The following is a 16,342-nucleotide window of genomic DNA, read 5'->3' on the forward strand; positions in this document are numbered from 1 at the left end:
GTCAATTACAGATTGATTTTGTAGCTCATTACAGTGATGGATGTCGGGGCTGGCGGAGGTGGTATTTTACCACTTGGCCTGAGGGTGTACTCTGTTAAGAGAAAGTAAAATTACAATTATTTTCCAGCACTCATCTGTGTGTCTACACTGACCCAATGGGTATTACTGGGAGAATCTGAAAGAACAACATCGTGTGGAATGACGAGAAGAACAGTAGTACATCAGCTCGTCTAGAAGGGAAACATTTTAAACAAATATTTCCCAACAGCCTGCTGAGATTCCTGCCACATGATAAGGTAATACCGAACCACATCAACTGGGTTTTGAAGTAAGCCAGAGTGTTTAACAGAGGTTGCAGCCAGGAATACGCAAATGTCTCTGTGTGTATAACTATGAATATTAAAACTATACATATTTTATATAATATATGTAGGCACATTCATCCGTACATATAATACAAATGTACTTTTTTTCTCCCCTTAAATATCAGAGGTTGTTAGGAGCTGTGGGGAAATTAGAAGATATGGGGAAGAACTGCAGGGGAAGAAATTAATATTCAGTAGTGACTGAGAAATGAAAAAAGGAAATTCATCTCAGTTTGTAATACATTCACATCATGCTCTGAAGTGACCCATATTTCTGGAGTCACTGTGTGGTTTCTGACTCTGCTATCCCTGGTTTCTTCACAGGGCATCCTCTGCTGGTAACCTATGCACGACTACATCTCTATAATAGCTACATGGCCAAAGTACTAATATCCGTCAGGCCTCAAACATGCAAAGCTTGTATGTTGCGTACCTATCACCTATTCCAAAAGTACAGTGACTTAGCCTCCGATGAAAATTTTAAGACAATCAATGCTCGGTATTAGGGAAGAAAGGATTATGTGAGCTTGCTATCAGCAAGACTTGGGATTAGGGGAAGAAAAAAAAATCATTTCAAATTGAAGATTAGGAGGCTTGGTTACACTATGACAATAGCAATATTGGCCATATATCTATACAATTGCTTTTTGTAATAGTCCACCATGAACACAAACCTATTTATGGCCTACTGTCATGGTGATATATCTCTTTTCTCCTAGTTGCTTAGAATCCCAATACTGTGAAATGGAACCATGGTGACAAAAAAATAATACTTCATATAATGAAATGTCAAGAGATTTAAGTTAAAGTAAGGCAACAAAACATAGGTTTGAGGCATAAAACCTGATCTATGCTTATAATCCAAGCGGAAATGGACAGTGGAACATCATTAGAACATCTGGATCGTTTTAGAAACTGATTATGTTTGCCATCAAGGACCAAATCGAAATCTCATTTTTCTTACCTATTTTATTATAGTGGTGGTAACAAAATAGAAGGAGCAGGTGCTCACAAAGTCTGAAAAAGGTATGAGCTAAGTACCAAAGCTCTTTTTTATTTTTTATTTTTTTAAAGATTTTATTTATTTATTTGACAGAGGGAGAGATAGCGAGAGCAGGAACACAAGCAGGGGGAGTGGGAGAGGGAGAAGCAGGCTCTCCGCGGCGCAGGGAGCCCGATGTGGGACTCGATCCCAGGACCCCGGGATCATGACCTGAGCCGAAGGGAGACGCTTAACGACTGAGCCACCCAGGCGCCCCCCAAAGCTCTTTTTTTAAAAAAAAAGCAGACAAAATACTATCTAAAAGATATTTGGGACATCCAGGATGTGAAAAAAACAAACAAAACTTATTTAGATATTTAAAACTAACTAGAATTGTAATCATGGCAATGAGATTTTAGATGGCTTATTTTTGTCCCAAGGGGCCAAAATTGAAGTAGAAATGATGCTGTACAAGTAGTCTTTGCCATAAACAATCCCAGACAAGTCCTGCTGATGGGATAAAATTTCAGAGGGGGGAGAAAACGAAAGAAAAAAAACAGTGTCAGCAGAAGAAAATGCTTAGGGAAGCAATGAGAGCAGCCATCTTAATGGTCCAAGGCCTCTGATTCCAAGTGCTACACAGTCTCTGCCCCACAGGCAAAGATGATTTTAAGTATTACTTGCAGGCAAGAAGCAGATAACATTTAGAAAAAAAAAAAATGAATACCTGTCCTATGGTCCTCGTGTTATTCAACTCCTAGGTTGCTAAAGCCAACAGTCTACCTACCCTTTCTGCAGAGAAGGAAGGCAACATGGGTGTAGACACTAGTGACACTGCCCAGTATTTGTTCTTGCACATACTGTGGTATTGTCAGACCGCTTGAAGATCTCATTGCCTCCTCTCTCTTTGGCTAATGTCGCCATGACAACTCTACCACACTTTACACTCCTCTCTCCCAGGGTTCAGCTCCTAAACAACTGAAAGCATGTGCTCGAGCGCATCAGGAGTACAGAGAGAAACACAAACGTTCTTCTGCTCCCTCAGGCTTTAGACTTGGTTATAGGTGGGGCTAGGAGGACCCTGTACTCTGCCTCTGTAGCAAGAAAACCATGAGAACATACCAGATGGATAAATTTTGAGTTGGTCTTTTTATTTCTCACATGGTTATAATATCAAAAGATAATCCAGGACACCATTTTGAACTCATGTCCTAGTATCTAGGAAACTGTCTGCTGCTTGACTTTATAACAGCATTTGTCATGCCACATTTATTTTCTGTTTATTGGTCTCTCTCCACTTTATTCTCCACGAGCTCTGTGAAATGACTATTTTTGGTTTCGTACTTACAACACCTACTATATTACCTGGGTCACAGGAAATGCACAATGAATGCTAAATTCATGAATTTATATCTATTTGAATGTCAGTCCCTAACTTTCTTACCACCTAAGCATCTACATAATCAATGAAACCAGGAATTTAAATCTTATTAAAAATCTTATTTAGAGCATATATATTTTTAATTTTAGATTTTCAAGGGGCACCTGGGTGGCTGTCAGTTAAGCGTCTGCCTTCAGCTAAGATCATGATCTCAGGGTCCTGGGATCGAGTCCCTCATCAGCCTCCTTGCTCAGTGAGGAGCCCGCTTCTCCTTCTGCCCCTCCCCCCACTCATGCTCTCCCTCTCTCTCTCTCTCTCTCTCTCTCTCAAATAAAATCTTTAAAAAAAAGATTTTCAAGACATTATAGACATGTAACATAAAGAAAAATTAGAAATGATAGAAATTTAAAGAACAAAGCATATTAATGATGTTGATAATAATGACAAGAATGTAAAAATAGCAGCCAAAATTATGTACAGTGGTGCACAGTAGCTCAGACACAAGTCGGAGGAAAACCAAGTTTATAGTGGAAAATGACAATTCTAAAACTCCTGCCATTCTTATACTACACACAAATCCAAGACAATTGCCTCAGGACCAGATTTATGCCTCACTAAACTAAGCCTGTCACAGAACCTCCTCAGCAATAGTCCCTCCAGTTGCAGTAATGGCTGCACGGGTAATGAAAAGATTCAGATTAGAGTTGAATACACCTGTGTAATTACGACCTACCATAAGCTCACACAAACCATTTTGCTTCCCCTGGATGTGCCCTAAAGCCTGATTCAGAAGACAAGTTGACAACCCTTACAAGTGAATGGCATCTCTCTACCCAATAAAATGCTTACTTGTCAGCAACGCTGAGTATTTGTTGGGTAATTTCAAACTTTAAGACAATCTGACCTCACCTGACAGAAGATTTTGATTATATGAACTACCCAACTAAGTGTACTAACAAACTAGTGAGGGAACACACAATTCTGTGGAAAGGTGTTACGGATCTCATTTAATGGTGTTTAAAAATGTAACAGAATGATCAGAAAATCAGCCAGACCCAATGTACAAATTCACGCTAACGTACTAGGATTTGTAATTTGCCTCCACTTTGAGTCTAATTCTAGCATAATATCAATTCAGAAGGAAAATGGAAAATAGGACTAACACTAGCTGACCACGATCGAACAGCTACAACCCAGTGTGAACACCCTATATGTTTACGTGGACAGTGGAGTGTAGCATATAGAATGGAGTCTGGATTAGCATGCTAGCTTCCACCACCCACACTTATGAGAAGTTGTGAAAAGTTACCATTTCCCACCTCAGTGTTGTCATCTGTAAAACAGGGAAGAAAGTCACTTTCTCAGGGGCTTATTCTGTGCCTCAAGCAATGTTCGCCTTGTTAGTGATAGGCTGAGGACAGCACGGTGGAGGGTCTCCCAGGGCAGACAGGAAGGGGAGCAATAAACGTCACAAATGCAAGGAATTGTAAAACATAATAAAATCATTATTTTTATTATATTTTATTATTTATTATAACCTCTTTATTATAACCATGTGCTTGGCAATAACCACATGCTTAGCAATTCTAAACAAACACTGCCCCCCAAAAAAATACTCCTGTCTTTCTATTTGTAGAAAGATAGAATAGTCTCAGCATTGCTCTCATTTGGAGATGCAGGATCCCTTTCATAGGAGTTACCCCCCAGCTATCACTAAACTGTCGTGCACCAGTCTTTGGCTTTAGTTTCTCTCACTGCCAACTCTAGTTGCAAACATTTACTTCCTGGTTTACAGAGATATAAAGAGGATAGATACAGTAATGTTATCTTTGTGTATTATTTTCCACTGCTAAAATGAAACGTACTATATATGTAGAGTACGTTTTAAGTTACAAATAACAAAGGCAAAATAGGATTACATTCTCTCCATGGAACTCATGACAGAAATAAGGGCACATCCATTTATTTTGTCTAATACTCTCCTCTCCCATCATTGCCTTGTTAATTATTCTCAAGATCACTTACTTTTTACTTGGTATTTTTTAAGTTGATGAGATCATTAAATTTATCAGCTATCCAAATACATTCGATGTTTATTAAGACTCCATGCTGCCTTTGAACTGGAAGTAGGGGAGGAAAAGAACTCACTTTTAAAGAAATTAAAGTAATAAAGCAAAATGGGTACCACTTTATTTTAAGTACCCATTAAGTAGAGCATAAGAGATAGAGTCAAAATGGAAATCTCAGAGAAATAAACATGTGAAACACATGCTGTTCTTCACACACAAGCACGGAGACATTACTCCAGCAATCAGCCCACTTAGAATACGTGTCAAAACCATTCCAAAGGGGAGTATTTTAAAGATGTATTTTCTATTATTAAATATGGTGTCTCGTTGAAATCTCAATTTGCGTGAAGGAGTCATTTAAGTGATTGAGAAAATGCTTTCATTTATTGATGATCAATCTTAATTCATTTTTACCATTAAGCGACGCAAGACTTTGGGTTGAGGATGACACAAAGTACTTTACACAAAATGATGTGATTCATGACATTTTTATTCCCTGTAAATTGGGTCGACACAAATTTTCTTAAACTGTGCATATCATTCTTGGTGTCTTGGAAGAGCTGCTGGTTGCTTCCTAAATCTTCAAAATTTGCTTCATTTAAATATGTTGGCCAATTGCTGAAGTTAATGATGATGAATGAAATCAGGATTAAATTTTTAATAAACTGGATTGGCTCCAGCCTAGGCTTAGCCCAGCTATGTACACGCTAGGATCTGAGTTGCCTGAGAAGGTTCCTGCATTAAAAATATTCTCCTATTAGGTACTAAAGTATCCAAAACTTTATTTAGAGTTATTGCTTAAACCATTGGTTTCATAAAATCACATTAAAATATGCATCACGGAGACTGTATAATAGCCCCCCTTATCTTCGGTTTTGCTTTTCACAGCTTCAGTTATCCACAGTCAACCACGGCCCAGAAGCTGATGATCCTTCTGACTTATGGTCAGAAGGTCAACAGTAGTCTAACACTACATCATAATACCTATGTCATTCACTTCGCCTCATCTCATTATATAGGCATTTTATCATCTCACATCTTCAAAAGAAGGGTAAACATAGTACAGTAAGATATTTGAGAGACTGCATTCACATGATTACATATTACATTTATTACAGTCTATTCTCATAATTGTTCTATTTTATTATTAGTTATGGGTGTTAATCTCTTACTGTACCTAATTTATAAATGAAGCTTTATCACAGGCATGGATGTTTAGGAAAAGATATAATATATATAGGGTTCAGTACTATCTGCAGTTTCAAGCATCCACTGGGGGTCTTGGAATGTATTCCCCCATGGGTAAGGGGGGACTACTATAATGAGGTAGCACTTTAGTAGCTATTATGTTTGTTTATTAACTTCTCACACCACATTGTGGTTTTGTCAAGTGGGGGATGCTGAAAAACATGCGGTACTGCTTAAGTCCTAAGTGGGAGTCCTGGGGGACCAACTTAGACCCAAGAACGAAGGCTATGTGATGAAGAAGAATCAGACTTACAGGAGGCTGAATCTACCTCAAAATCCTTTCCGAGGCTGGCCTAGATGCTAAACTAACAAATAAGAAATAGTTTCATCAACAGTCGTTTTTTCCTCCCTTGGTCTTTTCATTTTGCTTTTCTTTTAGATATTAACAACACGGGTGACCTAAATGGGATGAAGATTCACTTGCATAAAAGAGAACACTTAAATTCTGTCACAGCCTTGCACGGGGCCTAATTACAGACCTCTGTAAATGCAAGATATCTGATGACTCAAAGTTTAGGACAAAAGATGACCCTCAACTTCTGTAATTTATGAAATGGAGCTGGGAAGCCACATGTCTCATGTACGTTTATTTGTTTCTATTAGGAGAATGGCTAAAATTTAAAACAATTTAACAACAACAAAAACAACAAACCAATATCAACACATTTAAAAGTTGTAGAAACTGGGGCACCTGGCTGGCTCAGTCGGTTAAGCGTCTGCCTTGGGCTCCGGTCATGATCCCAGGGTCCTGGGATAGAGTCCCACATCGGGTTCCCTGCTCAGCGGGAAGCCTCCTTCTCCCTCGCCACTCCCCCTGCTTGTGTTCCCTCTCTTGCTGTGTCTCTCTCTGTCAAATAAATAAAATCTTTAAAAAAAAAAAAAAAAAGTTGTAGAAACTTTTTTTTTCCAGAAAGACATCTTCATGTGTTTACAAGATTTTAGATTTATATCTGGAAACATACTTCCAAATGACCGCCATTTAACTAAAACATAATCATTTTATTTGTTAGACATTTGTTGAGATGATGACTTCATGCAAAACAAAACCAACTAACAACATTAATGCACTACTGTAGAAAAGAAGGGATTTCAAATCCTGTAGTGATCACAGGTGGGGTGTTTTGCATGTAGTAATTATAGATGGATTTAATGATTATAGATTATTTGCTGATTTCTTAACTGATCCTCTTTGAGCATAGGTAGAAACATGCTAGAGCCTTGATTAAAGACCCTGTGGCTACCGTGTGGAGCAAATCTGAAAGCAGTTTCTCGGGAAGCTATGTGGCCAGTGCAGAAGCTCCCCGGAATTAGCAGGGCTAAGAGTAGAGAATCTGTAGAAAATACCCTGTTTGGTATTCTGTGTCCTATTGGGGATTTAAAGTAAACTCGGAGGTTAGCAACCAGGAGCAACAACCAATTCTGCTCTTGTGGAGCATACTTATTTCTAACAAACTTAGATAGGTCTTTCTTCAATGAGACTCTTAGGTGAAGCAACAAGAGTGGGGATAGGCACGCGATGTTTTTAATGTGGCTACTATTTTCTCTGTTGTCCTTGATGTGGTTCTAAATAAAGACTCTGGTCTGTGAACTGCCCACCCCAGCCTTTTCTCTCAATAAATGTGGTCATGTAAAAGAATAATTTATGATGCTCAGGATTAAAAACAAATACCAAACCAAGCCTGGAATTAAGTCAAAGCCAAGTTTGATACATAACAGGTTACAGACATACGAGACATGATTATAAATCAAACACCTATGTGTATATTACCATGTTAATTTTATTTACTTAAGCTACTTTTTTCTTTTCAAAACAGTGAACTGTCTCAATTCTTCAAAAACAGTGAGGAGATATTAATTAAATCCGATAATTACTTAGTGAATATATTTTAATAGGAAAAATGCACATTTGAGGGGATATAACCTCATTTCAGATAAGAGAGGTCAAAATAATCAAGGTCTGATGGCAAGAGACATGCGGCATATGTTTCTATTTTTGCTTCACAATATCTGTTAGATGTATAAACTATTTTCTCTAACAAGTCTCCAGACACATGAAAAAAGGGCATTTAAAAATGATATTCTATTCCTTATGCTCCTGAAGCCTAATGGCATCTGAACAAAGTTCTAAGAGAACTGACATGGAGTATAAAATCAGAAATTTTTATATTTGTACTAAACTCATGTTTTAAAAGTTTTCATTACAGGATATCATACACAAATGCTCCAAAGATCATAGTTGTACGGCTTCATGCATTTCTATAAACTTGTTATACCTATGTAAATACTACCAGATCTGGAAAAAAAACACCACTCTTACTTACTACCTCGTGTTTCCTTCCAGTCATTATGCCCCACTTCTGATTTCTATCAGCATAGCTTAATTTGTCTTTTATATACTAAAATAAATGCAATCTGGGTTTTTATTGTTCAATATCCTGTTGCAAAATTTATTCATATTATTGCATGTACTTCTAGATCATTCTCAGTGCTGCATATTATTCTATAGTGTAAATATAACCCAATTTATTAAAGAATACATTTTAAATTTATATATTTGGCAAAAGAGCCCCGGAATTTTTGAAGGGGGGCCTAAATACCTGAATATAATACAAATACATAAATGCTTTAAAAATTAAAATCCCATTTTTAAACACAAGAGGATTAGGGAGAAGCCACAAATGTATCTCCTTTCAATCCAACCATATTAAAAAAGGGGGGGGCACCTAGGTGGCTCAGTTGGTCAAGCGACTGCCTTCGGCTCAGGTCATGATCCTGGAGTCCCAGGATTGAGTCCCGCATCGGCGGGGAGCCTGCTTCTCCCTCTGACCCTCCCCCCTCTCATGCTCTCTCTCTCTCTCTCTCATTCTCTCTCAAATAAATAAATATTAAAAAAAAATTCAATACTCAACACCAATTAAGAGACTTTAATTAATATCTGTAAATACTCTGAAATGAGTTTTAAGTGTGATAAGCCATATCAAGTTTTCTTTGCTAAATAAATGAGCAATGACATGGATATTAGTGAAATTGATAAATATTAATTGATAATTAAGTTGTTGGTGATAATAAAAAAAAAGTTAAGAATTATGATGTCAACCTCAGCAGAGGAAACTCATCAGAAGCAGTTAATGCATATATTAGGTATATCCTTAAAAATTAAAAACAGCTTGGTCTTAAGGAGTCATAATAACTTGACTTAATGACCAACAAAGTATTTCCAAAGCAGAGACGCTGCTTTAATTTAGTTTATTATATAAGGAAAGCTCATGTATAATCAGGAGTTGAATTTCCATATTATGAATATGCTAAAAATTCTTAAAAACCATTATCTTGAAAAACTTATAAAAGGTCCCATGATAATCTTGTTTACAGTATTAATTTTCTAAAGAAATCTTTTTTCTTTAATGCCCTGATCACAAATTTCAAACTAGAGTTCTGAATTAATGAAATGTGAGAAACGCATTTGGCAAACCTTATATATTTCCTCTAGATCTTTATGAGGTTTGGGAAATTTTATGAAAAAAAAAAAAGCCTCTTGACCCCCCAGATGCACCATATCTAAATGTCTGGGCTCCACTGAGACTTCTCTGACTACTTCTGCAGAGTCTCCCTCCATTTCCCACTCTTCACCTTGCCACACCTTGTACATATCCTGCTGCCTTAATTGCCTCTGATATTTCCTGCCTTTATTCTATAGTGTATCTCCATAAAATCATCCTTCCCCTATTATATTTTCACAGAGAAGATGAAAAATGAGTCTCTGCCAGTAATCATCCACCTCACAACTATTAGACCAGATTCAAGAGTCTACAGTATTTCCAAGAGCTGAGTGTCATTATCACAAACACACAACTGACACTATAAATTCAGCAAATGCAGAGAGCTTATATTGATTCAATTTTGTATTGAGGTTTCATGCCAATGGCATTGCCTCTCAACAGCAACAAAATGCCCAACTTCATGTAGCTAATGAAGAACTTGGTCATATGGGGTACGTTTGTCAATGACATTAGGAAACCCTCTGTACCCATTAAGCACAGCAGTGAGGGGAAGAATAGTTGCCTCCCTAGGGTTACTAGACTTCAAGGGGGTAGTACAAAAAATCAGTTTTATCAATGGGACAGCTAATGACTTGAGGGGATTTCCAGGAGAAGTAAATATTTCCTATGGGTGAAAAATTCAATCCAAGTACTGGAAATTTACCATATATAAAATACCATGGACAAACAACAACAAAAAAGTCAACCTCGTTCACTGTTGCTTACAGTATGGTGAGGTTTATATTTTGGTGTAATTCTCACCAAAAATACGGTTGAAAAAATGTGTAACAGTAGGGAAACGATTTCTAATTCTAAAGCATGACACTTCTGAACTTCAATCTTGAGATGTGATGATTTCTGATGAAGCTAATTTGTGCATTTTAATTACAGCATTTACTGGAAGTGCTCGTTGAGAAGAGAGGAAAAGGAAGCTCGAGAGTCTTCTGTGAAAGTGTGTCCAGAACAAAATTGCTTTGGCAGCAACAATCAGCTAATGAAGGGAGTCGAAAATGAAAAAAGAGATATCCAACTAGAAGTGTATTTCATAATCGCAGAAGGCTTTTAGGTAATGTCCTGGCCATAAAATGTTCCAGAAGTAGCAAAGGGAAACTGTTACTGCTCTTTGTTTAGTTTTCTGAAGCTCAGCTTATGTGAAAAAGAAAGTTGTTGGTTTGGGGATGGGGAAAAAAGCTACCATCTCACCTCTGCCCACGTTTAACATATATCTAGGAGAAGAACAATGACTCTTTAGAATGTCTTCAGCTCAGCTTGAAGCTACCACTAATGGTGTGGCAAAGAGAAACAGAAAAAAGCATCGGTGTTACTGAACCTGGGACTTCGCTAACCTCCTGCTTCTAATTAGAAGAACAAGCTGAGCCACGGTCCAGCCAGATAAGCCTGAGTCAGGTAGGAGGAAGGAGGAGGGGGAGTGAAAGAGGAGAGAGGCCAAAGTAGTGAATGATTGGCCTAAAGATTGCTCTGGTGGTTGCAGAGAGTCTTGGCTGAGAGTCTTGAAGAGTTACACACCCTGCTGTAAATGCACCGAATTTGGAGCCTGGGTTTCATGTTCAGTTTCCACCTGTATTCCTGAATCCATGTCCCATTCCTTCATCACCTTCTCCTACGGTAACTCTCTCCCTCTTGCACTGTCAGTCTCTCAGCGGTTCTGACAGCTACTTCCTTCTGCCCACAGGTTGCTCTCATCTCAAAAGATGGAATATAAATTATTCCCTCAACCCATAGCTGACTGAAATCCTCCACAGGCAGGAATCTAAGGCAGTGGACAGGGCTGAGGTCTGGGGTGCCTGAACGAGTTAGGGGTGTTGAGTGGAGCGGAATGAGGGATGGCGGGTGCATAGCACACAGGCTGTGCCAAATGGAGCCAAGAGGATGCCAGGGACAAAGGGAGCAGGGAACCACATTCAGACAGTGCCACTAAAGCATAAGAATACAAAAAGAGGACAGAATGAAACAGGATAAAATGCTCTGGAGCTTAGGGTAGGAAGGAAAGCCCAGAGAATTCTGAAACTTTTCCAATTTTCCATAGGCACATTTCTCTAAGATGCTACTGGTCCAAATGTATGCAGGGTGTACTTGAACTGCCATCTCATTTCTGCTATTCCCTTTATCACCAAACTTTAGAAAAACAATTTACAGACGGTTCTCTTTTAATTTTGTCACTAATCTGGAAACTTTCATAAACTTATGTCTTTTCACTTTTCCTTTGGGATTGCATTTTTCAGTCATTGGTAGTTGTGATACACAGAGTAGCCAAATTATGTGATCCTTTCTTAGCTTTCATGCTCTTTAACATATTTTTTTTTTGCAACATTCAGTTTATGTTGCCTCTTTCCTCAGTTCTTCTCATGAAAACCTTTACTACCTTGATTTTCTATATATCTCTCTGTTCACTCATTCTTGACCTTTACAAAAGAAAGAACCAAAGTGGGGGTGGGGGGTGGGGGGAAGCAAAGCACACATCTATTATGAGTTTGCATTTGGACCTAAAATGATTAGTGCATATTCTTTTATGTTGAACTAGATCACCAACTGCTCTGTTGAGAGTAACCTTAGTGAGTCTAGAGTTAAAACAGAGAAGTCCATTAGGAAGCCCTTGCAGTACTACAGATAAGTACTGATAGCAGCTCAGATAAAGATGGCAGCAGTAACAGTAGAGAAAGGTGGTCAAATTCTGGATATACTTTGAAGACAGAGCCACAAGATATGGTGGTATCTCTCACAGGTTGTACGGGGGGAGGGCAAGAGATCCTAAATTTGGGGTTATACAACTGGAAGGGATTTACCACCAACTACAATACAGAGCCATATGGAAGGAGAAGATCAAAGGAGAAGAGGAGTAGTTCAGGTTTTGGCATTTTAACTCTGAGGTATTCATTAGATATTCTAGCAGGATATTGACTAGGTAGTGAAATATATAAATCTGAACTTCAGAAAGAAGTCTAGATTGGGGATTGTAATTTGGGATTCATTGGCTTTTAGATGGGGTACATGAGCCAGACATGAAAGATCTTGGAAGAGTTATTTTATATTATACCAATAAATATTTATTAAGCATCTACTATATGCCAATCTCTGTGCTAGGCACCCTCAGATATATTATCCCACAGAATCCTCACACAAACCCTGTGACAAAGTTTTGCATAAGAAATGAGGAAATGGCATCTTGAAAAGGTGGAAATAAATTTTCTAAACAACAAAACCAGGAGGCTGTAAAGCCAGGATTTAAACCAGAGCTTGTTCTACCACCTTATTTATATCACTCTGGGGATATTTATACATACTTAAAGCCATTGGCTCATAAATTCTGGGTATTTGCCCCTCAGATATTTGCTTCATGGCACGGGGACTAAATCTATCCCCATGTAGCCTCAAGACTCTGTAGATGGCAAGCCTCAGGAACATTCTGCATCCAGTGTGCCTGAGCACCCCATGACACGGATAAGGGGCCTCTTCCCATTTTATGTAAATAGCTTGCCTGTTTCAAAGTGCTATGAAGTGCATCAGGAGACACTAATTTCCCTCAGCTGCACCCACTCAGGCTCATGTCAGACTTACAAGCAGCTCATGGCCTCTGAGGCTTTGGTGCCTCAATATTTCTGCAAATGTCTCCTCATCAGCCTCTTGAGCATTGGATGTTATTTTCTCCCCCCTTTATTTCCTTTTTTTGTTGTTGGTTTTTTAATTTTGTTTTGTTTTGTTTTTTGTTTCCTTGAACTGAACAGGAAGCACTGTCATTAAAAGAAGCAGATAAAACCTGAAATGATGGAGATAGATGAGAAGGGTGTAGGGAGGAAGAGCATAAGCAGCTTGACCTTAGTATCAGGACGAAGGAAGGCAGTTCCAGGTAGCTCCTGTGGAAGACAGAGCTGCCATTTTGATGTCTTTTTAAGTCTTCACTTTTGGTTTTTTACCGTTAATATTTGTGATCATGGAGCTAGAATATGAATTTTGGACTCTCCCATTCAGTCTACCATTTAATGTCTCTGACCTAGAGGGACATCTGCTTTCTCCTCTGAACTTGTGAAAATTAACTTCCTCAAGTCTAAGGTAGCCTTCAGTCTGCCTTCCCCTCTTTCTCGTCATTCCTAATTCACTATTATATACAAACCCCTGAGCCTGGTATAATTTCCTAAATGTCGTCTATATGTCCATCTTTTCTCCCACTAGCTTCTAAGTTCAAGGACAGGACCCACTTTAAGTTCTCTGTGTCCCCCAAAACCTAGCCCAATACTGGGCCCTCAAGAAGCATTTCAATCGTACCTGCTGACTTGTTATATTTCAACACTTTCTGTGGGTACTGACATGGCCAGGGACTGTGGCTCATACAATCAACAAATATCCCAGACTGGGGGACACAGACTGACCACACAGGGTACCCTCTGTAGCTAAGAGAAGAAGCAACAACCCTTCTGGCTTACTGGGCCTTTTCCTGAAGCCCCAAGGGCTTAGCTCTCCTTCACCCGGATTCTTATTTCAGTTCCTCCCTGACCTTGATATTCAGACCCACTTGCTTCTCGCACAACCTCTGCTGTCTGACTGGTGCTAGAAGGAACTACCATTGTCAATTGTCTACTCCATATGTCACCGTTTCCCGGTGCTTTATATACATTTTTTTTTCAAGTCATCCTCATGATAAACCCTTATTTGCAGATGAAGAAACAGGCTTGGAGAAGATAAACCATTTTCCAAGATCCTACAGAGAAGAAGTGGTAAGTTGAGAAACAGAATCCAGGTCTGTCTGCCTCTGAGCCACTCCCCTCTCCTGAATCCACACTGCCCCGGTTACCTAAGCTGATGTAACAAAAAGCAAACCCCACTTCCCTTGCATTCTAGTTTTGTGATATGCTCTCCATAACTGGCTTCAATCATACTTTTCTGAGCTTTCCTTCTATATTTGATTCCTGTTTGACATCATATTACCCTCATCCCCTTCCTCCACTTGACCCTCCAATAGTGGGGTTTACCAGAGTTCTCAGAGTCCTTACCTCTTTTTGTCTCATGGGAAGGTCACCCTTGGTAATGCCATGTTCTACCAGAATTGCAACTGCCACCTATAAGCTGATGATTCCCAACTTTGTGCCTCTGGTCCTGCCCTGTCTCGTGACTTCCACACCTTCCTACTACACCCCTCACTTGGATGGTTCACAAACCTCTCAAACTACAAATATCCACAACTAAATTCAATGTCTTTTCTCTCCAAAAGTAAGTATTCCTTCCTCTAGTGTTGTAAATTTCCATCAAAAACATCTGCATGCACCCAATTACCCTAGCCAGGAAATCTAGAAGTGACCCCATGCCTGCCTCTTTCTCACCAATCCATTCAGTGACCAAGTCCTCACTACACAATTCCGCAAAGGTCTCTGACCTTTTTTTCTCCTGTCTTCATCCCTACTACCATTCCCTTCTTTTAGAACCACATCATCTCTACAGATTAGTTTCTCTGGCTTTAGTCTTTTCCCTCAATCTGGTTTTCTCCATATGCCATCAGCGTTACATCTGTAAAAGCAGTCTAATATGGTGTCCCCTGTCTTAAGAGATCCATTGACTGCCATGTGACAGGACACAGACAAGGACGCTCAGAATCCCCCCACCCCCTGTCCTGCTAATCCTCCACCATTCATTGCAGTGACAGCACTTTTCTGTTTTTGTTTTTTGTTTTTTCTCTTTCTCCCCCCATTGAATGAATGTTGGTGCAATTTGTCTTTGTACCTTCCACTCTGCATTTTTTTTTTTTTTTTTTTTGCCTGGACTGCCTCCTCCTACTCTACACTCTTGGAAAAATCTTAAAACATCCTTAAAAGTCCAGCTCCAATTTCATTTCTGTGAAGGTTTCCCTGACCCATCTGAGTGGAATTAATTACTCTCTCCCTTTCATTTCTATAATAATTTTTTTTCATACAGCCGCGCTAGCATGCAGTGCATTCTGCCAGAGTTAATTTCTGAGAGGTCTGATTCTCCAGCTAGATTGCTAGCTTCTTGAAGGCAACAGCTGCAGCTCATTCATCTCTGAAGCCCATGCATTCAGCACAGTGCTGGGCATGTAATAGGCCCTCAGAAAATGTTTGCTGAATTAAACTTAATTTAAATGATACATAATGGAGAAAATAATATTTCATATATAGAATTGGCAAAACTCACTTTACAGACAACTGTTTAGAGTCATATCTATTCCAAAAATGAGATGCTTCAACAATCACAGTGCAAAAGGAAATAATTAGGTCTGCCACACACACAAACTTAAGTTCTATACTTCCAAAATGACTTCAAAAGAGAGAGATTTTGCACAGAACCATTTGTATTGAGCAGGATGTTGCTTTCCCTCCAGTAAGCATGACAGAAAAAAAAAGTAAGCCTCCAGAGTGTTAGTAATTTGTTCTTATGGAGCAAGGTGGCTGGCACTCCCTGAAGCAACTGTTAGGTGGGCTACAGACATCCTGACATATCTATAACCTATTAGACTTGCTTGTCCCTAGGGACGTCATTCCTAATATGTAGCTGGAGAGCGTTGCTTAGAAATCCGTAATGGAGACTGGCTTCGAGGTTTGCATGGAACATCTCACTAAGTGACTAATGATCTCCAGAGCCCTGATGCTTGCCACATCTGCCTTTCCCTGGGACCATATGCATTATTATCCTTGCCAATCTGCAGCCTCAATGAAAGAACTCTGGCCAGGAAGGTGAGAGGCTTTGAAATGTGACTTTCAAAAAATGACCTTCTAGCAATAACTATCAAAGCA

This window comes from Halichoerus grypus, chromosome 1, assembly GCF_964656455.1.
Source record: "Halichoerus grypus chromosome 1, mHalGry1.hap1.1, whole genome shotgun sequence".
Lineage (NCBI taxonomy): Eukaryota > Metazoa > Chordata > Mammalia > Carnivora > Phocidae > Halichoerus > Halichoerus grypus.